Below are 13036 nucleotides of genomic sequence, written 5' to 3'. Positions count from 1 at the left end.
GTGAGATAGGCGGGCGGTTGCCCACCAGACAGGGGGTGGGCCCTGGAGATCAGCCCCAAGGAGGTCCCCTGTCACAGGTAGATTTTTTTTTTAATATAGTAAAATAAGATCAGCTACTCTGAAAAGCTGCCTAGCCTACCTATCTTTGATTAGCTAACTAAGGTTAATGTTATACGTAGGTTTCAGGGAGAGATTTGTAAGAATGTGAGGAAATCTGAAGATATTTCATTGCAAATCATGATAAGAAAGGCAACTGAAAACATGCAAGGGATATATCAACAGTTAGTCACACAATAGAGAGGACAGGGAGAAAACTTAACCTTCTGGGTCTTATAAAATGGTAGGGTGAAATGTTGCAACTACAGAGCTATTCATTGTTACGTAGTTGAGTGAGCAGAACACAACTTTTGAAAACAATTACCAAATGAGTTAAATGCATCTTAAATTTATGTCAAGGCTTAGAATCCACCTACAGAAATATTTCAGAAAGATAACAAAATGAAGAAAAGGAAGGCTCTTAAGGATTAAAAGTGGATGCATTTGATATGTATACACTGATATTACAGAAATGGGTAAGGGCCATATCAATCAATCCATTGTCTGCCAAGGTGGTAGGAAATAAACCTGGCTCTTATGATGAGAACTTTTACAATCTTTTCTCCAATGCCTGATGAAGGGGGTTTGTGTTGCAAAAGCTTGCAGTTAAAGAAATTGTTTTGCAAAAATCTTGTTGGTCTAATAAAAGATATCATCTCTACTACAAGTCCTGACTGGCTCTTATGAGGTATTGTGGAGTTGACACGTACCTTCAAACTACTATGATACTATTATATCCATATCAAATCTATAGTCAATTACTAAACAAATAAGTATTGAGTTCCAGCAACAGAGAGAGACATCAGAAAATAAGCAATGCCATTCTTCCTACTGTGTCTTGTATTTTCAGAGGCATTAATGCAGTAACACTAGATATATACCAAGTACGTAAGAATTTGGATTTAAATACCTTCACCTTATGTACCTTTTGACGTTGAATAGGGTTGGTTTACTTGAATAGGGTCCCTTATCCTGAATAGTGGTGTCCCCCAAGGCTCTGTTCTTGGACCTGTACTCTTTAATGTCTTCATAAATCATCTGGGCACTGGTGTCAAAAGTGGACTGGCCAAGTTTGCTGACAACACCAAACTTCGAAGAAGAGTCGCCACACTTGAGGATAGGCTGGTGATCCAGGCCAATCTTGATAGGCTCGCAAGGTGGGCAGATGAAAACCTGATGGCATTCAATACGGAGAAATGCAAGGTGCTCCACCTCAGGAATAAAAACCCACATCACACTTATATGCTCGGTAATGCTACACTTGCTAGCACCATGACCGAAAGAGACTTGCGGGTCATGATTGACCACAATATAAATATGAGCCACCAATGCAATACCGCAGCTGGCAAAGTGAACAAAACTCTGGTTGCATCTACCGATGCATCTCGAGCAAGACCCTAGATGTCATCCTCCCACTGTACTCAGCCTTGATAAGGCCGCAGCTGGAGTACTGCATACAATTCTGGGCTCCACAATTTAGGAAGGATGTGGAGAAGCTTGAGAGAGTCCAGAGGAGAGCCACACACATGATTAGAGGGCAAGAGAACAGGCCTTATGAAGAGAGGCTGACAGCTATGGGACTCTTCAGCCTGGAGAAGTGCAGGCTCGGGGTGACTTGGTGGCAGCCTATAAGTACATAAGGGGTGTGCATCAGGAACTGGGGAAACACCAGTTCACCAGAGCACCCCAGGGGATGACAAGGTCCAATGGTCACAAACTCTTGCAAGACCATTTTAGGTTGGACATAAGGAAAAACTTCTTTACTGTCTGAGACGCGAAGGCCTGGAACAAACTCTCCCCAGAGGTGGTGCAAACACCTACCCTGGACACTTTCAAGAAACACATCTTGCTGGGATCCTTTGACCCTAGATGACTTCCTGCCCGTTGGGCAGGGGGCTGGACCTGATGATCTTACGAGGTCCCTTCCAGCCTTGATGTCTATGAAATCTATGCACTCTTTACCCCAAAGCTTTGAAAATATGTTTTACTTTGAAATACTCTGAAAATACACAGCACTTTATATGTTGATGTATCCTATGTGATTGAATACATATACTAATAATGGGAGAATGTTAAAAAACATTTGAAATGCAGGACCACATGTTATCTCTGATACAAGTCATGTAGCACTGAATAATTAAATATGTGTTTGAAAGGTCAGGATAGGAAGACTCCCAACTGCAGTCACAACAACAACAAGAAAAGCCAGAATGAGCAACTGGTTTAATAAAGAAGAGAGATCACCTATGAGAAGCAATCCCATTAAACTGGGGAGTAATGGAAATGTAATAGGGAGATGACAAGTAAAACATTTTCAGCACTTGCAGTCCTTAAAATTAAGAATCTATTTCAGCTAGGGAGGAAATGGATTTTCATGGGAAATCCTACGATTTTGAAAGTTTTCCCATTGTGAAATTTCTCATGATGACATTAGATTCTAAAAATATCTAGCTTGAAACATTTTTTGAAGTTTAGACTGGTCAAAGTTATAACAGTGCTAGAGATATAACAATGTAAATCCAATTAAGCTTAGTTTGAAAAATTCTAGATGAAAAAAGACTTTAAACAAAAAAGATCTTGTGTCTAAATTAAAAATTTCAACATTTTGCAGGATTGTTTGTTTTGATTTTCTTCATAAAAGGAAGTTTTGCACAAATCAACATTTTTTTTCAAAATGCTCTGAAATTCCCCTTAAAAAAACAAAACAAAAAACAACCCCCTCCCCCCGCAAACAAATACTACTTAATCATCTAAATACTAATACCAAGGCCATAAACAGTATTTTTTCACATTGTTTTTTTCTCACATGGTTACACACAGCTTAACAAAAAAAGTGCCCTCCTCAAACAAAACCCCTAATCTCTCCCCCAAAACCCCATATATTTTGCTAATAATGAATTTAGAGATATGATGCAGAAATTACTCAGTGAAGTTCTTTACTCTTTTCTTGCAGGAGGTCATAATGGTCCACCCTTCTGACCTTAAAAACTACGAGTGACAAAACTAAAAGCACTTTCTTTAGGTCTAGGATAAAATAGGAAATTAAATAAAAGTAAGTGTTTAAAAACAAATTCCATCATGAATTTGAACAGTGAAAGGAAATCTGGATACTTTATAGATTGATTGAAAAGATACAAAAATTAAGCAGTAGGTTCAAATCATTCTATAAACAACTCAGATTTCCCTTCACTGTTCAAAAGCTCGTATCATTCTGTTTGTGTTTAAATACTGGAGGACTAAGTTGAGGATGATGCGGGGGAGGAGGCCACTCAGAAGGGTGCCAAGGGTCTTGCATTGCTGTTAGCAAAAGGACTGTAGTGTTGGACAGCAAAGATCAGGGGCTGAGGGGCCCAGAGACTGTGAAGGCAAGACCAAAAGCTAAGGGGCCTGGGAGCCTACAGTCCTGAAATGGTAGACTTCAGGTGGAGGGGCCCAGCCAAAACAAAGTGAGCCAAAGCCAGGAGACAAGGGCCTAATGCCCCAAACTCCCCTGTCCTCTAGGGGCAACCTCCCTGTCCATCAAGATGTGGCAGCCTCCCTGTCCATCAACAGGGCGGGACCATGAGAGACCAGAGGGGGCAAGCAAGCTTGTCCCTGACTTTGCTGCCCCTGAGCTGGATCCACGACATACTAAAACACTGAGCTTCTTAATGTCCAACTTCTGGGACCTAGGGTTCTGGATTATCTTTGCTGAGCTGTGTTAGGTACTTAGGATCTGTGTACAATGCATGGAGAGAGTTAGATGCGTCTAAATGGGATCCAAAATAACCAGCTTGTTAAACAGATTGCTGCCTTGAACTAGTCAATGGGAAGTACTGAGGACAAGGAGGTATCTTCAGTTCCATATCTCTGGGGTTTAGGCTTAATGGGGACTGCAAAGAGATACTTATGCCCTTTATATCAAAAGCAAAGTAAATGTTATTCAAGATAACAGGAAGGGGAGCTAAATAATGAGGGAACATGATCTTAACTGCTCTGCAGGTTCTAACTATTACAAAAGGTATTAGAATACTGTCATATTTACAAAGGAAAAGCTGCGGGTTTTTAATGCATAGAATTATGTCCTTGCTGTATTATGCATGCCCAATAAAAAAAATCACTATAATGGTATGAACTAGAAATTGAGATCTCCAATTAGTGTGGCTAAAAAGCTAGAGGGATTTGCATGCAAGAGTAGTCCCCCTGTTCCACCTGCCCCTGGAAAATGGAGGAAGACTGAAGGAATACAGAAAGTTGTTAATGGGACAGTGGAAGAGGATGCTGGAGAGTTTGTTAATGTCTGGGAGGAGGAAGGAATAGTGAACCCAGGATATTGTATCTTTCCAAATCCAGCACCAATAGTCTAGTAGGGTGGTGTTGGGGAAAGGAAGGATTGGATATTCCCCCCTCCCCAAACCGACATAGACAGATGTTTGCATTAGTCAATTCACCTAAAAAGGATTAAGTGAGTGAACAGATGATTAAGTAGATGACTTTAAAGGAAGCTTGAAGCTTAGTTCATGAACGCAAGGAAAGGAAACCCAAAAGAATCCATATGTCTCAGAAGTTTTAAGGGATTTAAGAAATTAAGGGGAGTGACATCTAGGACTGGAATCATTGAGCCTTGAGAAGGAGGTCTGTGAAGATCCCAACATAGAAATGTCACTGCCGTGCACTGCAGCAAAGGGGTCGGGACCTTAGAAGCCGTCAGGCGGGTACTTGTGACGCTTGGAGTGGAATTAATTAGGCGGACGCTTATCGGTTGCAAAGTAAGATTATTTACTCACGCCATCAAGGTGGTGAACAACGGAGGTCAGAGATACTTGGTTAGTTACAGCTTAGGGTTCGTAGGTCGGCCTGCATAAGTAGTTGGATAGAAATGGTCGGGCAGAAATGGTCGGGCCGGCAGGTTGTTTGAGTTACGTCTGAGATTGGGTCGAGACGCGGGGAACTGACAAGTGATCAAATTGTCAGTTACTCTGATACGTGTAATCGGAGGTCTCCAAGGTGCATACGGAGGTCCCCCTTCTTCTTCCTCTTTGCAGAAGTGTATGTGAGTTTTATTGGTGTAATAGCCAATTGCTTTTCGCCACATCATAAATTTAATTAGAATCGCCAATTATCTAGCGGTCTTCACTAGGGTTCTATCTCACAGGGCTACTCCCTGTTTTCTCTGACCAATTATAATGATTTATGTAAAGCAAAGAAGGCAAAAGTTTTATCTCTGTTAGTGGCGCAGCAATAAATTTCTTTTTGACATGCGCAGCAAAAAAGCGGTTACTATCATTATTGTTAACCCTTAGTTAACCTAGTGCAAAATAAAACTGCTTTGAATGGTTTTACTTGCTTGTGACATGGGCACTACTTAATTGGGTTGTGACAAGAAAATTTGTATTAGCTCATATGTCCCTTTATCAATGCAAGATGGTTTTCTAAGGCATTGAATTAAATTATATATAAACATATGGCAGTCTCTCTGTAGCTCATCTGTCATGCCCACCACAATTTCTCATTTTTCAAAGCCCTCCTGGAAGCAGAAACCTTATTCTCTTGAAAAAGTAGTATTTGATATACATGTCAGAGGACAGGGAGGAGAGGCAAGTGAGAAAATGCATGACTTTGCATTATCCAAGTATGCGGTATTCTTTCATACGTTTGCTTCAGCCTCCTATCCTTCAGGTGCCAAATGCTATCCCTGTCTGAAAATAGTCAGCAGGACTTTGCATGGGAATGCTTGAAGATCTCCTGTAGGTACAGGCCTTGCACTGCCAGCTATCTGAGAACAGTATCTGTTCTGTACAGTGCCAAGTATACATTTTTTTTTCTTTAAAAAATAAAGATTTTTCTAACCCCAGTAAAAAAGTCAGGCATGTGTTAGATTGTCACTACTGTGCTTAAAGAGGCATTGCAAAGTTATTGAGTCTTTTTGTTATTCTTTGAATGCCTAAAGTTCTTTTAAAAGATACTAGTATCATAGTGCTTAGGGTCGGAGGGGACCTAAACAGATCAGGCAGGAACAGGTGCTGGGGTCATATCACCCCAGCCAAACATTTTTAACTTTTAGCAAACTCTTTAGTCACTTGGAATTCCTTTACTAACTTTATGAGACATTAGATCAATTCTCAGTGGCTTAACTGCAATATCACTAGCTAACTTCTAACTTGATTCAATCCTTACATGATACTTTTAACTTTTCAGGTTGAGCATTCCTAACTCGACAGTTTCTGTCATACTACCTCCAGAGAGAAAGTTTGGAATTAATATCCTTTTGTTACCAATGCTTTTGTTAATCAAAGCCATTGTTTCCTGAAAGATATTTTTGGATAATTTTGGTAGAACTGCTATGTACACATGTACACAATGGCTAACTGAGGCATTAGAATGTTACAATGGTTACTAGTTTACCTTAAAAGAAAAGACAAGCATTTTATTTTGCCTTTCAAGTGCAAATGGAAAGAACCTTTTTTGCTTCATAAATGAAATCAGTTGACAATCTTACCTGTCTTAGGTAAGTTGTTTGAGAATTTCCTGCCTTAAAAAAAAATACATGTTATGTAAAGTTTTTGCCTCCTTCCCCGCCCCCCCTCACACCTTACTTCCTCCCACTGCATTTCAGTATTTGGTTTCTTGAGAAATAATTTGTAGGAGGAAATTCATAGAATCACCCAGAAAATGAAAAAAAAGCAGGATTCTCATGACACATTGGGAGACCAGCAGTCTGAGCCATAGCCCATGTCAGTGAATATAGAAACTACCATTGTCTCCACTAATCTTTAAATTAAACTGTTAGTTCCTAGAACCATGGGAGCATAAGGCTGGAAGAGAACTTAGGAGGTCATTTAGTCCAACTGCCTGCTCAAGACAGATTCAATGAGCTGGAAGATGGGATGGAGTGTACCTCAGCAAGTTTGCAAATGACACCAAGATGTGGGGAGTAGTAGATATTCTGGAGGGTAGGACTAAGATTCAGAGAGAGCTTGACAAATTGGAGGATTGGACCAAAAACAACCTCACGAGGTTCAATAAGGACAAGTACAAAGTCATACACTAAGGATGGAACAATCCCATGCACCAGCACAGGCTGGGGTATAATTGGGGATGGTCCTACTTTGACCGGGAGGTTAGACTAGAAGATCTCCTGAGGTCCCTTCCATTCCTAATTTTCTATGATCTATCCTTATCTCTAAGTTTTTTGTCTAATTGTCTGTTCTTAAAACTGCATAAACAATCCTCTTGAACAACAAGGTACAATACCTAAAAATCTCAGAAGACAACCTAATTTGGTATAGATTAAGCCATGGAGTGAGGGCACTCTTGTGATCCTGCCACTGCAAGGACAGGAAGTATTTGTTCTCTTCAGGATAAGGAGGGATGTTGTCTGTCTACATTGCATGGCATATAGCACACATTCGCATGCCAGCAAACATACCATGTTAGTGGAGTTCTGTTTTATTCCAACAGAGCAGCAGCCTCACTCCACATGACATCTAGGAATGCTCAACAGTGTGAGATTTATCTAATTTTCCCACACTCCACAAGAAGTGTGTGTGTGGGGAGGGGAGAGAGGGAAATCCACTAGTCCTGCTCCTGTGGTCTCACAGGAAGCAAAGAGGATGCCTAAAGTAGAAGCCATTTCTGAAGAACTACTAGGCAATCCTAGTGGAATACAGGACTTGTATCTGTAATGTACCACTCTGGATCAAGGGCCCTAGTGCTAGGCTCTAAACAAACAAAAGGACTTACCTTTCAAGTATACAAACAGGTCAAAATGGACATGTACATTAGTAAATGAGAATTTGTCATGATGAGACCCGGACAAGGTTCTTTGGGTAGATGAGACATCTTTTTTTAGACCAACTAAATAGTTGGAAAAATTGTTCTTTGCAAGCTTTTTGGACACAAACACTCTTCTTCAGGCATAAGGAGAGTCTTATGCCTCCTTATGCCTGAAGAAGGGTGTTTGTGTCTGACAGCTTCCAAAAAATAATTTTTTCCAACTATTTAGTTGATCTAATAAAAGATATCACATCTGCCCAAGAATCTTGTCAGCCTATGTCCTTAGACCAGCATAGCTACAACCAACAACCCTAAATCATGATCGAAGTATTGTTTAACAAAAAAGATACATAACTCCCATTGATGGCTAGAAAATGATATTTAGAGATTTTCTTTTAGGAATTGGCTTGTAGGTAAAGTAGATATGTATTAAAATAATGGTCCAGGAGAAAGGCAAGGGTTAATTAGTTTCTAAAAGCCTGTTTGTGACAGTTTTCTTCAAGGTCCACTGTGTCTGAAGCAAGTGGGCACAAACAGGCTGGGAAAATGGAAAGCATCCAAACAGTATTCCATAACATGAGAGAGGCTTGCTGCATTGGCATCGGGTCAGTGACCAGATGTAGAGCCCTTGGGATTTCTGGTTTTGATGGACAAACCAAATTAAGACACCAGTAAATGACCAAATTAAGAAACCAGTAAATGACCAAATGAAGATGTGTGCATGTGATGGCTTTGTGGAAACAAAGGAATATGCTGACAAAACAGAACAGGGACAGTATGATGACCACAGGGAAATCAATCAATGGTACCCAGGAATGAAGAATCATTAGAGGTAAGAAAAAATACAAAAGGAGGAATTTCAGAGTAGCAAAGGGTCCCTAAGGGGAGAACCCAGGGCCACCATGGACAGGGGGTGCACCAGCAGCTCATCTCACCTACTCCACGGGGGCAGGCGGCCTCAGCCCTCAAGCTCTAGGATGCTGATATGTGACATTCAAGAAAGAACCACAGGGTGAAGCTTGCATACAGGCCAGACATACCTTTTCTCTGTGACAACCCTAGGACTGGTAGATATATATTGGTGGGGGGAGGTATTTTGTTTCCCTTGCCCACGTTATTTTTATCTGCTATCACTGTGTTTCAGTAACATTTGCCTATTATCAAATGGCGAAGTCATGGTCAGTTTGAGGATTTGGGTCCACCTGAAACAAGATATCTGGGTCAAAAATCCTGTGTCAACACCCATGATTGGTGTGATGCTGGTTTACATACACATAAAACCCACCATTTTTGCACTATCATAGCACACTCTATATAGGGCTAAATCAGTTTGGAAGATGGCATAGATGCAAAAGATAGCTACCCACTTTTGAGGCTGGGGAAAAGGACTTCTGGGGCATGCCACAGAGCATGCTGGCAAATGTATGGAGTGAGTAGGATTCGATTTAATGTTTTGCATCTTGGAGAAAGGGGTGACCTGCCTGTATTGCAAGTAGTGTAGGACTTGATATCAGTCAGTGGGTTCTCAGAACTCATGTACAAAATTAAATTTAAAAATAAAGTTATTCTGTAATAGAACAATTCTGAGGTGAGGAGAGGCTATTTATCAAGAAACAATAAATGTTAAGGGTGGCAGATAAGGTGGGCCCTACTTAATTCATGGTTTCATAGTTTTTGTGGAAACCATGAAATCTAGGATTCTCCACAAAATCAAAAGAAAAATCTTAATAAAAATAAAATGCTGGCTTCCCAGTGGGAGCCAGCAGTCTTCGCTGCTGGGAGAGGAAGGTGATGGCTGGCAGGGTGGCATGAAGGGCAGCACACAAGATGGCAGCTGTCCCTTCGTCCCTCCTCTCTCCACCAGGGCCTCTCTGCCAATCAGTTCCAGGGGCTGGGGCCACAAAAAGGGGAGCCAACAGTCAAGATGGCAGCTGCCCCCTCATCCCTCCTCCCCTTTGAAGCCTCTCCACCAATCATTGATGAGGAGTGAGGCCACCATGAAATGACTGCAGAATTAGAGCTTTAGGCTGCAGTCAACCTGCAAAAATTGGTAAGTTCTCCCAACAATTTAGGTAGACCTCTAAGTATATAGAAAGAAGAAAGGGGAATAGAAAGAATGCAGGAGGACAAGAACCATCCAACTGGCTGCAAAGGACCTTGGGAAAAGGAGAAGGACAGGTGTGGCACAAGTGATCAAGCATCAGAGGCAGTTCCTTGTATTAAGTTACTGGCTGTGGAACTAGTGCGGGGAACCATATCAACAAGCATGCAGCTTACAGAGTTCATAGAGACTTCATGCATATTCTAAACCTTTGAAAAATATATAGGCAACACCTTCAGACCTTGATCCTCTTCAGCAAGGTATGTGATATTTTCAAGGTCTAAAAGACACTGGGTATGAATAAGCATTCAAACTACCCAACTCAGGTTAGGCAACTTTGAGCTACCTAAACCTGAGTCAGGTTCTGTCTTGTGCAGGTGTTCGCCCTGGCAGCCAGAGGTAGCTTAGTTGGAGCAGGGAAGGAGAGGGGGAAGGGTGCTTATGGGATTGTGGCTGGGGGATCTGTGGTAGGGGGGGGTTGTAGGTCCACAATGGGGGGGTTAGGGGGGTTAAAATAACTCAGTTCCAGAGCTGTGGCAACTGGCTGGCCTTTCACAGCCCCAGGGTTGAGCTCTTTATGCATGCAGGTGTTTGTTAGGCCAGGTTAACCCAGGACAATCTAAAGTTAGTTCACTTCTGAGATGAGTTAACTTGAGATTGGGCATACCATTTATAAGGTGACCTAAGCCCTGCGCACACCTGAATGCCCAGCCATTTAGACTGATCTAACCTTGGATAAGTTGATCTATATGTAATACTTGTACATACGTACTGACTAAAAATTTACAACATATGGAGAAAGTATAACTGGCGATCTAGGTATACAAAATGAAATGTTAGCTAAGGCTATTACAGAAAAGAAGAGAGAAGTTAAAATAATTGTTAAAAAATGAAGAATAAAGCATGTCTAATTACCATTCAACTTTCAAAATAATCTAATCTATAACTAAGCAAGCTAAACCTCAAGTGTAAAGAAACATTTTTGTGCAAGGCAGAATCTTGCTTACAAGTAAAACTGCTATTAAGTCCTAAGTGAAGACTTATTGTAAAGGTGCTCAGGCCCTAAAAAGTAAGGTTCCTTGGGATGGATCAGTGAGAGGCTACTCTGCCTCTATAACAGTTCTCTAACTAAATTATTAAAGGCAACCTATCTACTTATGTATAAAGTAGAACTAAAACCAGATCACACATTTTACTGGATAGATAAGATATTACACCATTAGGGTGTACTGAACAGGGCATGATTAATACAAATCTGAACAAAGGAGCTGCACAGAACTGCAGAACCTGCAGTAGTGTAAGGAATCAATGCTTCAGTGCATCCTTCCCTCCCACCCAGAGGAACTAGTCCTGAGCTATTCCAGTCATGCTAATTGGAGCTGCTAGTAAGAAATCTGTAAAAACCAGATGTCTGACATGAGATTAAAATAAGATGCAGCCTGAGCAATCTGCCAAGAGATGGGGATAAATTTGAATTCTGATCACTTGAAAACACACTTGCAATTTTTGTATTACACCTACTTTTCCCACCATGAACCCCACTAAAGCAGGCTGGTATTGACTCAGCGTGCATCATTATTTATTAACACGATAAACAATTTATGGAGTCCCATTGGATCTGATTAGTAATTTATTATATTAAGTTCATTATTAAATGAATAATGTCAACTTATTACAGTCATTACAATTGTTGTAATCAGATATCTAAACAGCTCAAAACTATTTGCATAACAGACAATAGCCTCAGTTTAAGAGTACTACATTTTTTCAAGCTCACTGCACTGTTATTCTCTGCTGACAGATGCAAGCTGAAGATAAGACAAAAGAAGACATTGACTAGAGGAAATAAACACTATAAAACTCATGTGCCTGGTCAAATGTATTTCTCATGGGTCTTTACTCTGTCACACCAAATTATCCTTTCAATTGCCCTGAAAGCTAACAAAAAGCATTCCCAATATGTTGATGGATGCTTTCTCATTACGGCCCTAGATGGCAATTAAGACATTACAATCCTCATACTCAATAGTAATGTTGGAGACAGGGCACAATTAAAGTAGTCCATTTTCATAAAACTTATGCTGCAGTTCAGAAACCCTCTTTATATTTACAGATGTAGCACAGATCAGTGCTAAAATGTGCTGTGGTACAAGCAATGGTTTATTACCAATTTTGCTCATAAATTGAACACATACTATAGACAGCAGGGAACAGAAGCAAGTTATAATAGGAGCAGCAATAACAACAAAAGGCACAACGATATTTTTATCTGAAAATAGCAATTTATCTGCATATAGATTTCACTAGCAAATGGAAAACTGTTGTACATTTCTGATTGTTAACGATCCTATTCACACTTTAGCCATTTTAAAGCTGATGTTTAGCCTAATAGGATAAATTATTTCTTAAAAATACAGCATCTAGCCTCATATATCAGCACTCTTGGAAGCCCTATAATTCTGCAGTATTAAATTAAACAGACTCGATTAACAAAGAAAAAGGACAGATACCTTGCAATGAGAACATTCCAGTACAGAAAATGTTGCAGTCAGCTTGTCAGATGCTGCACAGAGTAATGAGTTACATGGCATGTGCTTGTACCCTGGTAGTGCTGTCCCTCCTGAGCTATCTGATCAGACTGGCAGCCTTTGCTAGGACTTGAGGCATTTACAACATGTATGTTGCATTCATGCGCAATAAGGAAGCATAATCAGCACCTCTCTGTACTATAGATCTTTTTTAATCTGATTGGCTAGCTCATGCTTTAACCTTCAGCTGTGTTCACTGTATTTCCCAAGAGAAATATACAGAGAATTGGCAGTAAGGGAAACGGTAGCAGGTTAGAAGGAGTTGGCTTTAAAAAAACACCAAACCCATAACAAGAAACAGCTCCTAGGTGAACAAGGCTAGTATTTAGTTTTCCAAGATTATATGTAGGCTAAACAAGGACAAACCTAATAAAATGGATAACTTCACAATAGTATGCTTTATGTTTACATGCTGAAAATACTATAAACCACATATGCTTAACACAGTGATACAGTGGTGGGGTGGCTTCCAGTATTAAGGGGAGCTAGTATAATC

The 13036-nt window shown here is 40.5% G+C and overlaps 1 protein-coding gene across 1 annotated transcript in view; it reads right to left on the bottom strand.

The window, feature by feature from the left end:
• The window catches only part of SORBS2 (sorbin and SH3 domain containing 2), a 434751-nt gene extending 422182 nt beyond the window's left edge, over positions 1–12569 (bottom strand). The window contains exon 1 of the mRNA XM_025207800.1: positions 12463–12569. The gene's annotated coding sequence lies outside the window, so the exon portion shown is untranslated. The remainder of the gene's footprint in view (positions 1–12462) is intronic.
• Positions 12570–13036: the final 467 nt, after the last annotated feature.

Source organism: Alligator sinensis, unplaced genomic scaffold (genome assembly GCF_000455745.1).
Source record: "Alligator sinensis unplaced genomic scaffold, ASM45574v1 scaffold528_1, whole genome shotgun sequence".
NCBI classification, from domain to species: Eukaryota; Metazoa; Chordata; order Crocodylia; family Alligatoridae; genus Alligator; species Alligator sinensis.
The sequence above is the reverse complement of the archived record's forward strand: the minus strand, read 5'-3'. Positions and strand labels throughout refer to the sequence as shown.